The sequence below is a fragment of the Tamandua tetradactyla genome, chromosome 12 (genome assembly GCF_023851605.1).
Source record: "Tamandua tetradactyla isolate mTamTet1 chromosome 12, mTamTet1.pri, whole genome shotgun sequence".
NCBI classification, from domain to species: domain Eukaryota; kingdom Metazoa; phylum Chordata; class Mammalia; order Pilosa; family Myrmecophagidae; genus Tamandua; species Tamandua tetradactyla.
The window spans coordinates 31,252,351-31,266,990 of record NC_135338.1 but is presented as its reverse complement, the minus strand read 5'-3'; the positions used below and the strand labels follow the sequence as shown (position 1 = coordinate 31,266,990).

Sequence of the window (14,640 nt, the reverse complement as noted above, 5' to 3'; positions counted from 1 at the left end):
GCAATGGGCAGAGACAAAAGAGGCAGAGGAGGGAAGCCTGGGAAGAAGTACCAAAGAACAACAGAGGCAAGACAATGAGATGGGATGGGGGGGAAAGGAACAGGAATCAGCATGGAGAAGAGGACATGGTAGAAATGAGGCCGTTCTCAGCCTTCCTTTGAACACCTAAGTAGACTTTCAGAGTCTCAACTTTGGAAGTGTACCTAATCCTGTCCTGTGCAACCAACCAGTGGTTAGTAGAAGGAGAGATGGGGGATGGGGAGCAGAGTTTCAACTTGGAAAAGGTTGAGTTGCTCATTTGATTATTTTGTTATTATTTTTTTAAAAAATATTCTTTTTGACAAATCTTCACACCACATACCTTCCATACACGGGGTACAGTCAGTGGATTATATCATCACATAGTTGTGTATTCATCACCATGATCATTTTTTAGGACGTTTGCATCACTCCAGAAAAAGAAATACAAAGAAAAAAGAAAGAATTCATTCATACCATATCCCTTACCCTTCCCTCTCATTGACCATTAGTATTTCCATCTACCCAATTTATTTTACTCTTTGTGCCCCCTATTATTTATTTATTTATTACCCATATTTTTTTTTGCTCATCTGTCCATACCCTGGATAAAAGGGTCATCAGACACAAGGTTTTCACAATCATACAGTCACACTGTGAAAGTTATATCTTTATGCAGTCGTCTTCAAGAATCAAGGCAACTGGAACACATCTCAGCAGTTTCAGGTGCTTCCCTCCAGCCACTCTAATATACCATAAACTAAAACGGGATATCTATATGATGCATAAGAATAACCTCCAGGATAACCTCTGGACTCTGAAATCTCTCAGCCACTGACACTTTATTTTGTCTCATTTCTCTCTTCCCCCTTTCAGTCAAGAAGGGTTTTCTCAATCCCTTGATGCTGAGTCCCAGCTCATTCTAGGATTTCTACCCCCTGTTGCCAGGAAGTTTCAGTCTATTGGTTTGGCTGTCCCCACTGCTTGTGAGAATATCAGAAGTTCTCCAAATAGGGAAGTTGAATATTTCCTCCTTTCTCCCCAGTCCCCCAGGGAGACCTTGCAATTACTTCTTTATTCACTGCACAAATTACTGTGGGATATATCGGGGCATCAACTAACATAGACAAACCCACAAAATCTCACACCCTATTCAAGATTCCATGTACTCATGGTGTTCAACTAAACTGACCATACAAGTTAAATTCGGAAATGTATTACCCAAAATATAAATTTTGCACCAACTAAACATCTTTCCCTTTGGTCTCACACAGATTTTGACGTTTTAAAACCTGGATGATATCATCCTTTACCCTGTATTTTGATGTGTCTTAGTCCTATCCAGATCAGCTTCATTCATATCTCTCTCTACTCGATGTCTGATCACTTTTTCAACAGTTCCTGTATGGGAGACTGCTGAGTTCATAACTTCAGAGCTCTAACTCAGAGTCTCAGGTGTCTCATAAATACCCAAAGTTTCTGGGAAAGACCAGGTTATATACAAACACCTAAGTATCTCAGAATTTAGAAATAAGTTACAACTCCTGAATATATGTGACTGCTATAAGAATTTACAATCTAGGACCCTTTACAATAGGCCCCAACCTGATAACCCATGCTCTGAACTTCAGTTCAACAAGTTTTTATATTATAGTTAGTCCATATGATTGAGGCCTGACAGTATTTGTCTTTTTATTCCTGACATTTCTTTCTACATACAGTCCTTAAGTTTCACTCACCTTGTTACATGCCTCACAACTTCATTCCTTCTTGCAGCCACTCGATAGTCCATTGTATTTATTTATTTATTTATTTATTTATTTATTTTTTTGACATGGGCAGGCACTGGGAATCGAACCCAGGTCCTTGGGCCACCGTGGCCCGCCCTCCATTGTATTTATACACCATGCACCCTTCCATTCCTTAGTGGTTGTACCCTTAGGCCACCTCCATCCATTATGGATCAATGAATACTGCCACCGTAAATACTAGTGTGCAATGCTTATTTGATTTTGAACTTTATTTCCTGCTGGCTTGACCATTTTTTTCATGTGGGACTCTCCACCCTTTCCCCTGGCCTCCTCCCTCTCTGTGCAGCTTAATGTCAGCTGGGCACGGTGGAAGGGGAACTCAGCGCCTGCCTTCAGCAACTGCTTTTTTGTAATGTTTTTGTAAAGTTTTCACTGCCTCATTACAAAGACCAAAATTATTAAATAGATTTCATTTCAGCTAGAAGCAAAAACTATCCAGGCTAAAGGATCTCCCTGATAGGAACTGCTACCAGGCCCCAAGGCTGGCAGTGGGCTTTGTTGAGGGCTGGAATGGACGTCTGGGCTTGGTTTTCTCCCTGAGTGATTCTGACATCGTGGAATCACATAGATTGTTGTGTGCCTGTGTGTGCGTGTGTGTGTGTGTATGAGTGCGCATGTGCATCAGTGTTCTTTTGGCCCTTATCTCAAATAGGGCATCAGTTGGGGTTTCTGTGACTGCAATTGGTTCTATACCACAGGACTACTCATTTCCACCTAGGTAGCAGTAGGAAAGCTTGCATCATCATGCTCCTTTCCTGGGTGTTTTAGCAGTGAAAAGATTGTTTAGTTTCAAGTAGAGGAAAAAAAAAATTTGCTAACATCCAGTTTTGCCTGCTACGCCACCTAGAAATAGAAAATCCAGCTGTATTCTCTCTGTTTCTTGTGCCATCCAGTTGCCCAGTAGCAACTGACTTGCCCTATTCCTGGCTCATTTCATGCTGCTGATGTCAGGGCGTAGGAGCCACTGGCCTGGTTCTCGATGCACATAATAGCCTCAGGAGCTTGGCAATTAGTTGGTTGTTTTCTGCTTTTTTTTTTCCCCCTCTTCAATTTATTTCATTTCTGCTGTCCGCATAATTTTAATCTTTCTTTTTTTAGGTAGTTGTTCTGTGCCTGTGTTTTTTGTTTTATCTTTTTGTTGCCTTTCCCTCTGCAGTCAACTCTAATCTGGGGACTCCGGCATCCTTCAAGCAAGCAGCTTCCGAAGAAGGTGAAAAGAAACCAAGACGATTTGCACCTCCTCCTCCTCCTCCTCCTCCTCCTCCTCCTTCTCTTCCTTTTCCCTTGCCCGGCCCCTCCTGTGCGTGTGTTTCAGCCAACACAGGAGCCAGGATTGTGGAAAATCCTCCAGCACAACTCATATTGGCTCAGAGAAGTCTCTGGAATGGCCTAAGTTTGTGCAATAAGAAGATTTTTTTTTTCCTCTTTAAAATTCTCCATCACATTTTCTTTACATGTCTGTGAGAAAGTACCCAGTTCAGATTCAGACTGGAATTGCTCCACAATAGAAATAACTGAACACAAACGGACAGAAAAAGAAAAAAAAAAAAGAGTTAACTATTTTATTTATTTCAATACTTAAAAGGAAAAAGTGCTGCCGCTGCATAGTATTTTTGTTTAAAGTACCTTCTCCTTCAAAAGTTAAAAGCAGTTTTGTGAAGACGTGAAATCAAAAAAGTACTTAATGTAATTTAAAGACTGAATATTAACTCTGAGGGAAAATACCCCACATTTTTAATAAGAAAATAAAGATCAACTCTGCTCTCTCAGGCTTTTTACAAAGCCAGTCATGTTTGTGCTTTAGATATTTTTTTTATTTCTGCGAGTTGGATGTGGTAAGTGAGGAGTGATCCGTTTTTTTTGTTTGTTTTTCCCTTCTTCGAAAGTCTATTGAAAGTGTTGGTGATGTGAAATGATTATGTGTTAAGGCTTGACTGAAATAAATTAGCCACAGAGGCTATCAGCAGTGCCCCCTCCTTCACCCGCCCCCCACCCCTCACCGTGGGCAGGCTCCATTTATCTGAATGTCCAGAGCTGCCTGCCTCCTGGTAATCATGTCTCTCGAGCCTAGTTCAGGAAGGAATTCCATTGAGTGACTGAATATATATCTCTGCTAGTTAACAGATTCAAACACAGACTGCTTTGTTTAAAATAATGCAGTGAAGGAGAAAAAAAAAAGTTAAAGAGCAAAAAATAAACATCATTTGAGATGCCTAACAACTCTTAGAGGAGGCTTGGGAGAGGAGCCTACTGCTTAGCTGGCTTCGGGTGCCTGGGATTCCAGCGCTGTCCCCAAGGGTGAGGAAGGCAGACCTAAGGGATGGAAACCTCAAATTCGGTTTCTGGTGGGGGTTCAGCGGGAAGGCGAATATTCCAGCATTTCCTTTTATGGTCACATCCGTGGAAGAGTTATGACCTCCGAAATGCCGGGCCCGAGCAGCTGGGCCACTGGGTTTCCTCTCCCCATCTCCCAACAGGATGTCTCTTATGCATTCGTGTTCTTAAGTCCCCCTTGATTGTAGCAGAGTCATAACAATAAATGCATAGTCTAATGCTGGATATTCTCATCAGAAATGGGCCTTGAATCAGTGTTCCTGAAACGTTTCTGAGCATGAGAATCTCTTTTGGCCTTTGCGAGGGGAGGTTGGGTGGGCAGAGACTGCCTGCCAGTCCTTCCAGGTTTCCCATTCAAGGCCAGTCCTGGGGGGAGATGGCCAAGAGTGTCATTGTATCACTTTGTGTAGCCCTTCTCTGTGACATTTTCTGATAGAAAATGTCCCTCGTGGAAATGCTGATAATTATTACAACAATCTGCTCTCCAACCAACTCCCACAAATTACGACGTGTGTAGAATTGTGATAAAGCTTTGCATAATGTAGGGTTTGTATCAAGTTTGTGTACGTTTCTGTTAAATAAAAGTCTGTTTCCAATGCTCCTATAGCATTTCTGTAAATTTTGCTTTACCAACCTCTTCCTGCATGAATCAGACATTCACACTGTCATGTGATAGGGACTCCTAAAAGAATTCTGCCCACTTAGGTACCTCATATTTGTTGGACCCTATTATTTTATTTAGAAGCACAGTCTATAAGAGCAGTTGTGACTGGCTTGGCTGACAATGGGTGCCGGGGAATAAGAACAGTGCCCAGGGTGGGTGCCAACACCCATGCTCTGAGTCTAGTTGCCAACACCCACCTGTCATTGCCACTACCACCCTCAACCTCCCCCTGGCCAAAGTGGGTTTACTGAGAGCCCAGTCATATGTACAGCACTTCATATGTCTGTTCAATGCTGCCATCATACCATGCCAAGAATAACAATTTTGCACAAAAATTCAAAATTTAGTGTGTGCCTGGAAAATGATGGGGAGGTATTATTTCCATTGCTTGAAAGGTGCTGTTGGTGTAACCTCCCAAGCTGCCAGGGAGTGCAGCTATGACCCGGACTACCTGTGATAGGTTTTTCCTTGTGTATGAAGATGGCAACTTGCCCTTGATGGGTCTGCTGAGTCAGAATAAAACAAGGTCAGCATTTCAGGACAGGTCTTGTCTTCTGAGCGTTGCCAGCCCATGCAGGGGGCCAGGTGGAGGGGTAATGTGGCAGGGTGCGGCTGTGACATTGTATTGCTGCTGGCGTGCTCTATTTTCTTTCAGAATGAATGCCACATTATGACGTTCATTATGGATTTGAAAAGTTTCCCTAGCAGTTAAAAGGGAGTTTTACACATTTATTATACACCACCCACTAGAGATACTAGACTCAATTCAGAGGTCACCTAGGAGATGAAATAGCTTCTTAGGAAGGAAGCGATCGCCTCTGAAATTTTCCCTTTAATTTATGCCCTAGTAAAGGGCACCTTGATTCTGATGGGAAAACACCCTCTACCTAAAGTGTGTCTTACCATATACGACTAAAGCTTTCTTTGTAGGGGTTGTCTTTGGGCTGCTTCTAAGGACAAGAGGTCTGACAAGGAGCTGTAGTGTCAGCTTAAATAACCAAGGATAGAGAAGACACAAGAGAATCAAATGTCCATTGTGGCGGGCCATAAGGAAAGGGACTGGCCATCTCAAATGCCCGATGGTGAGTTGTTGGCATAGCAAGCATGTGCTTTGTGTCTGGTGATGGTAACTGACTGAGTGGGAGGGGGAAAGTGTAAAATGAGCCCAAGAATGAGGAAGAGAGAGAGAAAAAATTACTTTTCTCATCCATTTGGAAACATATTAGTTACTATAAATGAGCTCTGGGATTGAAATTCAGATGCCTACAGAGCAGGTGTCTTGAGTGAAGCAGGCTGGGTATGAGAAAAGTAATAGTATCGGGGAGCTGAGGAAAAGCCCGGGATGCTCAGCCTCAGGCCAGCAGGGAGTAATAGGGAGTGGTAGGGAGTGTGGAGCCAGAAAGCCCTCACACTCCAAGTGAGGCAGCCGCTACTCAGCTCAGGGGATGCTGCCTGAAGGAATATGAGCCCAGGGTTCTCAGGTCTTCTGGTTTTCCACCAGAATTTCAAAACTTTGGGAAAATCTCCCCTTTTTAAAAATATTGACAGTAAATGAAAAACAAGGGCCGAAGATCAACTTTGTGTGAATCAAATCAAACATCACTGGGGACCAGACTGTTGGCTTTGGGGCAGCTTTTCCCCAAGAGACGCCAGTTTGTAAGGTTGGAGTGGAGGGTGAAATGCCTTGCTCAGACTCCTGCACAAGAGCTGATCCTTGCCTTAACCTCTGGGCGCATCGAGTGGATTTCTGACCTAGAATTGTTAGGTGAAGGGCACCAGTCCCTGGACTGTTCTCTGGAGGGAGCTAGGTCATTATGCAACATGCATTAGGGATTCAGGATGCTGTTTCAGTAGAAAACATTTCTTATCTGTTCCCTTTCTCTGTGCCCGTAGGTGAAAGAGCTTTCCTTAAAACTTCTGGATGGAGTTGTATGGTGTAAAGTTTAGAGATAAGTTAATTTTCACCCTCTTTATTCTTATTGTTGACCAGTTGTCTGTATCATATTCCTTTTACCCCTCTTTTCTAAGAACCCTCAATCAGTCTTAAGTGTGAAGAACTGAATTTCAGTTTTATTGTATCCCCAAACCAACAAATTCAGGATTTTCTTTGATTAAAAATATTTAATTTAAATTTCTCTTTTAAGTATTTTGCATCTTATTTCAGAGGGTACTTTTGTAAGAGAGTCAGACCAGATTATTAAGGAGACAGAGACTACTCACTTCGGACAGGCAATTTGTTGGAGCATGGAGGGGTATTCTGAATAAGCAATTCGTTTTCCTTATGAATTATAGCAGGAGTTGGAAAATTTTTCCTGTAAAGGCCAGGAGAGTAAATATTTTTGCCTTTGCCAGCCATAAGGTCTCTGTCACCAACTACTCAGCTTTGCAGTTTTAGCGTGATATAGCCACGACAAAAATGTAAGCTAATGGGCATGACTATGTTCCAATAAAACTTTATGTTGTTGTCAGCTGGATTTGGCCCATGGGCCATAGTATGCTAATCCCTGATTTAGAGGTAGAGGGTGTAAAACTATTAAATTGGTGTCTGTGTGTGTGTGTGTGTGTGGCATATTTAAGGCAGTTTCTAAGCATGAGGACTAAAGAAAGAGAAGAATTTCACAGGTGTAGGGCCGAAGTTGCATTTCAAGATCAGTAACGTAAGCTGTTTTGAGGCCTCAATGTGATAATGTGTCAGAGCCAAAAAACTTCACAAGATTCTAGAAAGCTGTCTGCTAGATTTCCCAGTCTCAGTGCCGAGTCCAAACTGCAGCAGTGCAATGCTTACAGAAGTTTCCATGAATAATCCAGCCATAACATTGACTCTCTGAGGACATGATGACTAATATCACTCATCTCTAGCAGCTGAAGTACAAAAAAGGCCAACTTTAAAATAGTTATGAATTCCTACAAATGACTCCTATGGGCTAAGTGTACATAGTAGAATTTCATCTATATGAGATAAATGACACAGGACATTTAGTGGAGCCCGACTTGGTAGATGTGGAGTTGTTGCAGTTAAAGAAATGGTCTCTTTTTGGCGACTACTGATACTACAGTGGCTATGGCTCCCTGAAATAGTTAATTGTGGGGTGTTGAGGATGTGGCTGAGATGCATTTCTTCCCAAGAACCCATAATTTTTGTGCTTAAACTAAAAAATCCCATCACTTTCTCCTCATGCCTTACCTCGCTCTTTACCTCACTTCCCAAAAGAACCATAAATTATTTTCCTTCATGCATGGTGGAGAAGATTCCTGGTGTCAGGCCAACTGGGAAATTGAAAATGGGATGATCGTGCAGGGCGGCCCCATGAGTTAGTCATGCTAGAAGCAGCAGCCAGAGCAAACTGAAGAGATGCTCTTTAGCCATTGCTAGAGGACACTTAAGTTAGAGAGTATCTGTAACTTTTCACACCTCGGAGTACCTTTAGTGCCGAGATCCCTAAGGTACCTCTAAGTTTCCTTCAAATCCACAGTGGTTGGGATCAGCGTGTGAAATGTCTGCTGCATTTGCTCCAAGCTCCACCCTGGGGTCACACCCGAGGCCACCCAGTGGTCAGTTTTCAGGCATAGATTTGAAGGAAAAAAGGGTTCTTCAGACTGAATCATGGTCTGAGGAGCACAGATCCCTTGCTGACCTGACCTTTCCTTAAACCACAGTAGGGAAGACTTTGTTGGGAAGTGATATCAGTGACCTCAATGGTTTGACACCAGCTTGATTACTGCAATTCTGTTGACTGTACTATTAGTGATCCCCTGAAAAGGCATAATCATAGCTGAGATGGATCTGGAAGTCCTAATGGTGTACCACTGAAGGATATTGTATTGTTTATTTTTAAATAAGCATGACACCCAGCTGTGTTATATTGGGAATAATGTGCAAGAGCAGGGAAGCAAGTCTCCAGCTCTGTTTAATGTTTGATGCCACCCTGTTAGAATTAGCTGGACAAGACAGTGGAGAAAATAGAAAATGCAGTACAGATTATTAAACAAATTTAAAGGGATGAACAATAAGCTCTTTAAGGGAAGGTCAAAGAATTTGGGGTTGTTTAATTTGGGGAAGAGAAAGCTTAGTAGTCATTAACTATCCTTATGTGTGTCATTGAGAAGAGGACATGGACCAGTTACTTTTTGCCTACAGGGGACAGGAGTTGTATAGAACAAGTTGGAAAACAGTTCTTTAACACCAAAAATTATTTACTCTTAAGGCTGATATGGAACTCACCAGCAACTTAGCATCTCTCCTGTGTGGAGTTAGGGCTCTGGGCTGGATGACCTTTTTTGGTCCCATCTAACTCTGTAATACTTTGAATTGTGGCTGGGTAACCTGAAAGAGTGAGTGCCTAACTCACCAACAGGGAGTAGGAGGCATGGGGAAAATTAACTTCATGAGTGTACATTATGATCATCAACTAAAACTACATTTCTAGGCTTGTGCCTGTTCATACTGAAGCAATGTCCCAAGCCTTTTGTCAACTCCCATTGTTTTGATAGTGTGAGACACCAGCTGGAAAGTGAATGCAGTGGCAAGGGACACTGTCCTCAATGGAAACACCCAGTATGTGAAAAAGGAACAGTGAGAAGCAACTATTGAGAAGGACAGTAAGGCCCAAAAGCCACAAGGTGAAAATGCTTGTACTGCAACCTCCATCTGAGTTTCATTCCAGTTCTCATCTCATTGGTTTCCTCCACACCCGGCATCCTGCCTGGTGCATGAATTTCATAATTGCTCACAGAACCTAGATATTATTCTCAGTTTGATTTTGATTGATGCTTACTGATATTCATGGGTGTCTACTCCCTTCTCCCAGTTTAGTGGGGGAAGGGAAGATAATATTTCTCAATGAAAAATTGGAACCTTCGTGGGAAAAGAAGTGATCAGCGTTCTTTCTACATTTTAAATTTAGAAATAGCTCAGAAAAGAACTCCTATAGAATAATTTTGCTCTGTGTTGAATTTAAGGGAATAGTAAATATTTTAATATAGTATGTAAACTGAACTTTCTGTGGACCAGAGTTATAAAGGAGGTGGGAAATGGAGATAAATTATCTTAGGGGTAAAGGAGGGGAGTGATGAAATGATTAGCACAGACATTGGTACTGAAACTTGTAGTTGACTGAGTTATGGATTCAAAGAGGATGGCAGTTTGTAATCCTGAAAACTTTTTTAGTCAAAATAGACATTTCCCCCCTCCATAGACATCAACCTTTACTCCATAATAGAAAAATAGTTCAATACATTTTGATCATATGCTGTTACTTTGTATTACAACCCTCCATTTATTGGTTTGCTTTAAATTACCAATCAATTAATCAAACATTATTGAATACTTCTTATGTTGGCAATACTATGCTCGGTTCTACAGGACATAACAGAGAAGCAAAGGGGAACTGGAATAAACTTTTGGGGATATTTTCATTGTGCAAGTCACCAGGTCTAGGATTCTTCCATATGTTAGCTTGTTAAAGCCACGTAACAGCCCTTTTGGGTAAAGATTACTATTCCTATTTTACAGAAATGGAAGAAATGGAAATTGAGGCTCAGGAAGATTGAATTGGCAAAGTCAGTAGTGACAGCTGGTAAGGTCTGCTTTTTCCAACAGAGGATTTTTGGTTCCAAAACTCCTTCCACCTTACAAGCCATCTCTTCTGTGTTTAACAGATTATTCAAGGCAGGACCATTCATAATTAAGTGCCAACTTGGTGCAAAATGTGAATGATAGGTGGGTTCAGCAGGAGAGTTACCAGCACAGGTGGAAGTGGTAGGAGAAGCTTTCATGGAAAGATGAGTAGGGTTGGGGTAGGCAAGGCGGAGAAGGCAGGGCGCTGAAGTAGAGCAGCCTAAGTAAAAGCTTAGAGGTGTGAGAGTGGGCACAGTAGGTTTGGAGCCAGAGCAGAGATGAGTGTGAATGGAGGGAAGGGAAGCCCCTGGGCTGTGGTGAGAGGTTGTGCCTGTGTAAATAGTATCTCCATTGTGGTGGGGCTGGGTACACAACAGAAGAAATAGGAATAGTCCAAAGTAGGGCACCCTCGTGAGTTCTAGAGCAGGATGAATGGGATGTTTTGGGTGGTTATGTGAGAGGAGCCCAATTGAGCATGTCGAGAAGTTTGGGTTTATTTACTCTCCTGACCAGGCACCTCTGCTTCTGCCATGGTTGTAGGATCCCTGTCTTTGTAACAGAACCCCAGTGTAGCCTGACTTCTGTGTGACATTTGTCCAGCTGCTGAAATGTTTGTCTTGCTGAGTATCAAACCTGGACTTTCATGATCATGTGAGTGCTTTCCACCAAGTGCTAGTCTGAGACCAGAGAAATTGCTATTACACTGCCTACTGCTTTGTGATGCATTTAGGGAGCAGTGTAGGTTATCCTGAGAGGTCGGATGCCCCATGGAGATTTGTATCCTAAAAGGCCAATTTATATTTGGGGTCAAAATGTATGGTTGTGACAAGTTTCTGCGGAATGGACCATGCAATGATGGTATGATAGTAACCTCTCTGCTGGTGAAGGCCTGAGGACAAACACCCTTTTCTCACCATGAGCGTCACCCCAGAGGTTAAGAGCCATGAGATGAAGTTTGCAGAGGAGCAACTGTTAAAGCATGGAGGGACTCAAGACAAAGGCCTGGGCTGGAAGGAGAATGGCATCACCCAGGCCATCAGGGTGACACTGAAGCAGGACATTCATGGAGTAGGACATGACCCTGCCAAGAAGTTCACAAAGCACTGGCGGAATGAGCTCATCGACAAGACTGCAGCCAACTTGATCATGGAAACAGGGCAGGATGGAGTTGAAATAAGGCACGGTTCTAAGGAGACCACCAATCAGAATCTTCCCAAGCCCAACTTGCTGTATCAGAAGTTTGTGAAGTGTGACTGATTTGTGTGAAGATGCTGCTCCAAGCTTGTGAGGGATGAGTAGCACACAAGGCTGCCTGTCTTGGGATCACAATGAAGGCAGAGCTTGCTTGGCTAGAAGCCCAGGAGCAAGCCTTCTGGGCTCATCTCAAAGGTTAGGATCCTGGGGCCCCTCAACCACAGTCTGAGAGTAAGCCCTCCAAAAAGAAGAAAAAGAAAAGGAAGAAAGAGGAGGAAGAGGCTGCAGCAACTAAAAGGAATGGGGAAGAAAAGTATCCAGAACATACTGACCAGAGCATCAGGAAAACCAAGAAGAAAAGGTGACATCAGGAAGAAAAAGACTCAAACGAGAGAGAGGGAACTGTGGGCAGTGAGGAAGATGCTTCAGGAAGGAGAGGTCTTGAGGAATTGAAAAACAGAACAAAATGATCAGCCCCTCAGGAAAAAGAAGAAGAGGTGGTAACATGAGAAGGTAGAGGTCTTAGATAAAAGAAGAGGAGATAAAGAGGCTGCAGGTGGTATCAGGACAGAGTGGGTAGAAAGCAGAGCATACAGTGACCCATGCAGCAGAAGTAAGAAGAGCTGGCTGCATAAGGAAGGGAACTTGACAACAGAAGATGAGGAAGTTAAGGAGGCTATTGTAGATGGTCATACCAGGGAAGCAGATAGCATAATATGCAGTGACCTGAGAAGCAAGAAGAAAAAGCAGCATTGAGAGGAGGTTTTGGATGTAAGGGATGAAGAAGAGGAGGAGACTGCAGTGGATTGCAGGACTAGGGAGGCAAACATTGGCCTCAGCAGCAGAGGTAAGAAAAGGAGGCAGCAGCATCCAAAGAAGGAAAGAACTAGAGTCAACACTGGCCTGAGAGCTCTAAAGAAACAGAAGAAGAGAGAATGAAGCTCAGTCAATTCCTTTTCAGGCATTGGAACCTTAGAGACATGGGAAGATGCAGGTCTTCTCTTTCCTCCCAATGATGAGTCTCTCCCAAGGAGAAAACGGAGCTCTGGAGCACCAATCTGTTGAGAGGAGAATGGGAGAGCCATGCCTCATTTAGGGAGCAGGTATAGTCCCCTTTGTAGCTTCTATCCCAGAGATCATGAACTCAAGTACCTACAGGACCTGGGCAGCTAAGAGACAAGGAGTATTGCAGGCTGTGGAGAACAGGAACACAGAAATCTTTTAAAGGGTGCACCTCTGCTAAGAGAACTGAAAATATAGACTTATGTGAAATGTTCCGATTTTAAAATATTGTACAGGTTAGGAAAAAATACAAATTTAGGTATATGGGCTGAATTCAGCCCACAGGTTGCTAATTTTTGACATTTACTATACCGGATAATTGAATAAACATCAGCTTGAGTTCCTAGCTTAAAAGGAAAAAAAATCTATGATTGTCCCTCTAGTTAAGTAGGGGAAAGGGTTTATTTGAAAAGCATCCTGTAGACTGATAAGTCATTGAATGCCATGCGAAGCAAGTGAGAAAATGAGGTTCAGATTCTGGCCATTGCCTTTGTTTGAATGTAGAAGCTACTTGCAGCCTGATTGTCTGGGTACTCTTAGATGATTTGTATCTTGTAGGAATCAAGAAGTCCTGAAATTGCAACCCCTGAGCCCTCACTTCCATTTCCATCACAGATTCTCTTTTCTCCCTACTTTGCTTTATCCATGGGTGACTCATACACTTCTAGGGCTGAAAAAGGTATAGCTATGTGTAAGGAATATGATTGCAAGTCCAAAGACTAAGGGCCATTTCCGCTATAGTGGCTAAGAATGGCTGGGGCATCTCCACATGCTAAATGTAGCACCTGTACTTTCAAAGCAATCCGCCCATCAGCCTTGTCAGAAGTTATGGCCGACATTTAGCAGCGAGTAGACCAAACCTCAGAAGGGTTAAGTGACTTGGCCAAGGCTACTCAGAAGTGGTAGGTCCTGGACGAGACTCCAGTAGTCTTCTCCCTTATGCTTGAGTGAGTACATTTGCCATGGCATGTTACTTGCCTTTTATGTTCAGTGACAATTGTCTTGGTTTAGGCATGGCTAAAGGTGGCAGAACATTGGACCAAAAAGGTTATCTGACAGCATAGATTTGATACTCAGAATAGAAGAATATCCACCTTCCCTCTGAGAAAAGGAAAAAAAAATTGGGTACAGGCCTCTGGATTTCCCTTTCTCCCTCTCCTCCACCCCTACCATTGTTTGCTAGCACCTGGACTTGGCACATTGCTACCTCACTGACGTCTTGCGAAAATCCCTTTGCTTTTTATCTGCCTTCCAATTGTTATATTTGTGTAGATTTGGTACAGTCTGTGTTTCAAGGCCATGTGTCACTGTGCATTCAGTACATGGGGCATTACCTGGGACTGTTTACATATCCACCTATATCCCCCAATACTGGCTTAAAATTTCACTGTGTGCTCTCCAGGCCTGCCTCTGAAGACTGTATTATGTATATCACAGGCAACCCTTAGAGTTGATTTTGATGGCAGAGGTTGAGAAGCTTGGTTTTAAAAGAAGTCCCTGCCTGGTGATCGGTGCAGGGGGAGAGAGAGCTCAGTCAGCGACATGCCCTCCCAGCTCCCTTGCCACGAGTTCCAGGAAACCCTCTGCAGCTCACTCTCCTCTCCTCCCCCTGGTCCTTCTGGTCTTCCTGCTGTGCTAATAACAGCTCGTTTCTGCTGCATGCCTCATTTGGGGGAAGAGCACTCCAGGGCTCCAAAAATGTAGGGAGGGAAATTAAGGACAATTGGCTAAGTGAGTCAGCTTGTTGCCTCCAGGACCACCATCTTCTCTCTGCCCCTGGAGAGCCCCCAGGCAGCTTCCAGTACCTTGTTCCAGGGCTCACTGGGAGAGTCCCCACCCTGGGGTTTTTCTCTGTACCAGGTAGGTGGTGGTGATGTCAACTTGGTACAAGATGTGCAAAATAGCCTCAATTCTCTACCCTCATTATCTCTTGTAACCAC

At 43.2% G+C, this 14,640-nt stretch overlaps 1 protein-coding gene and 1 pseudogene across 6 annotated transcripts in view; both read left to right on the top strand.

Moving 5' to 3' along the window:
• DPF3 (double PHD fingers 3) overlaps window positions 1–14,640 on the top strand; it is a 345,195-nt gene that overhangs the window by 289,569 nt on the left and 40,986 nt on the right. Inside the window, exon 10 of one of the 6 annotated variants that reach the window (XR_013160350.1) lies at window positions 2,986–3,105. The exons of the other annotated variants lie outside the window; for them this stretch is intronic. The gene's annotated coding sequence lies outside the window, so the exon portion shown is untranslated. Of the gene's footprint in view, window positions 1–2,985; window positions 3,106–14,640 lie in introns of those variants that run through there. 6 annotated transcript variants of the gene reach the window in all.
• Window positions 11,331–14,309, top strand: LOC143651965 (G patch domain-containing protein 4 pseudogene; annotated as a pseudogene).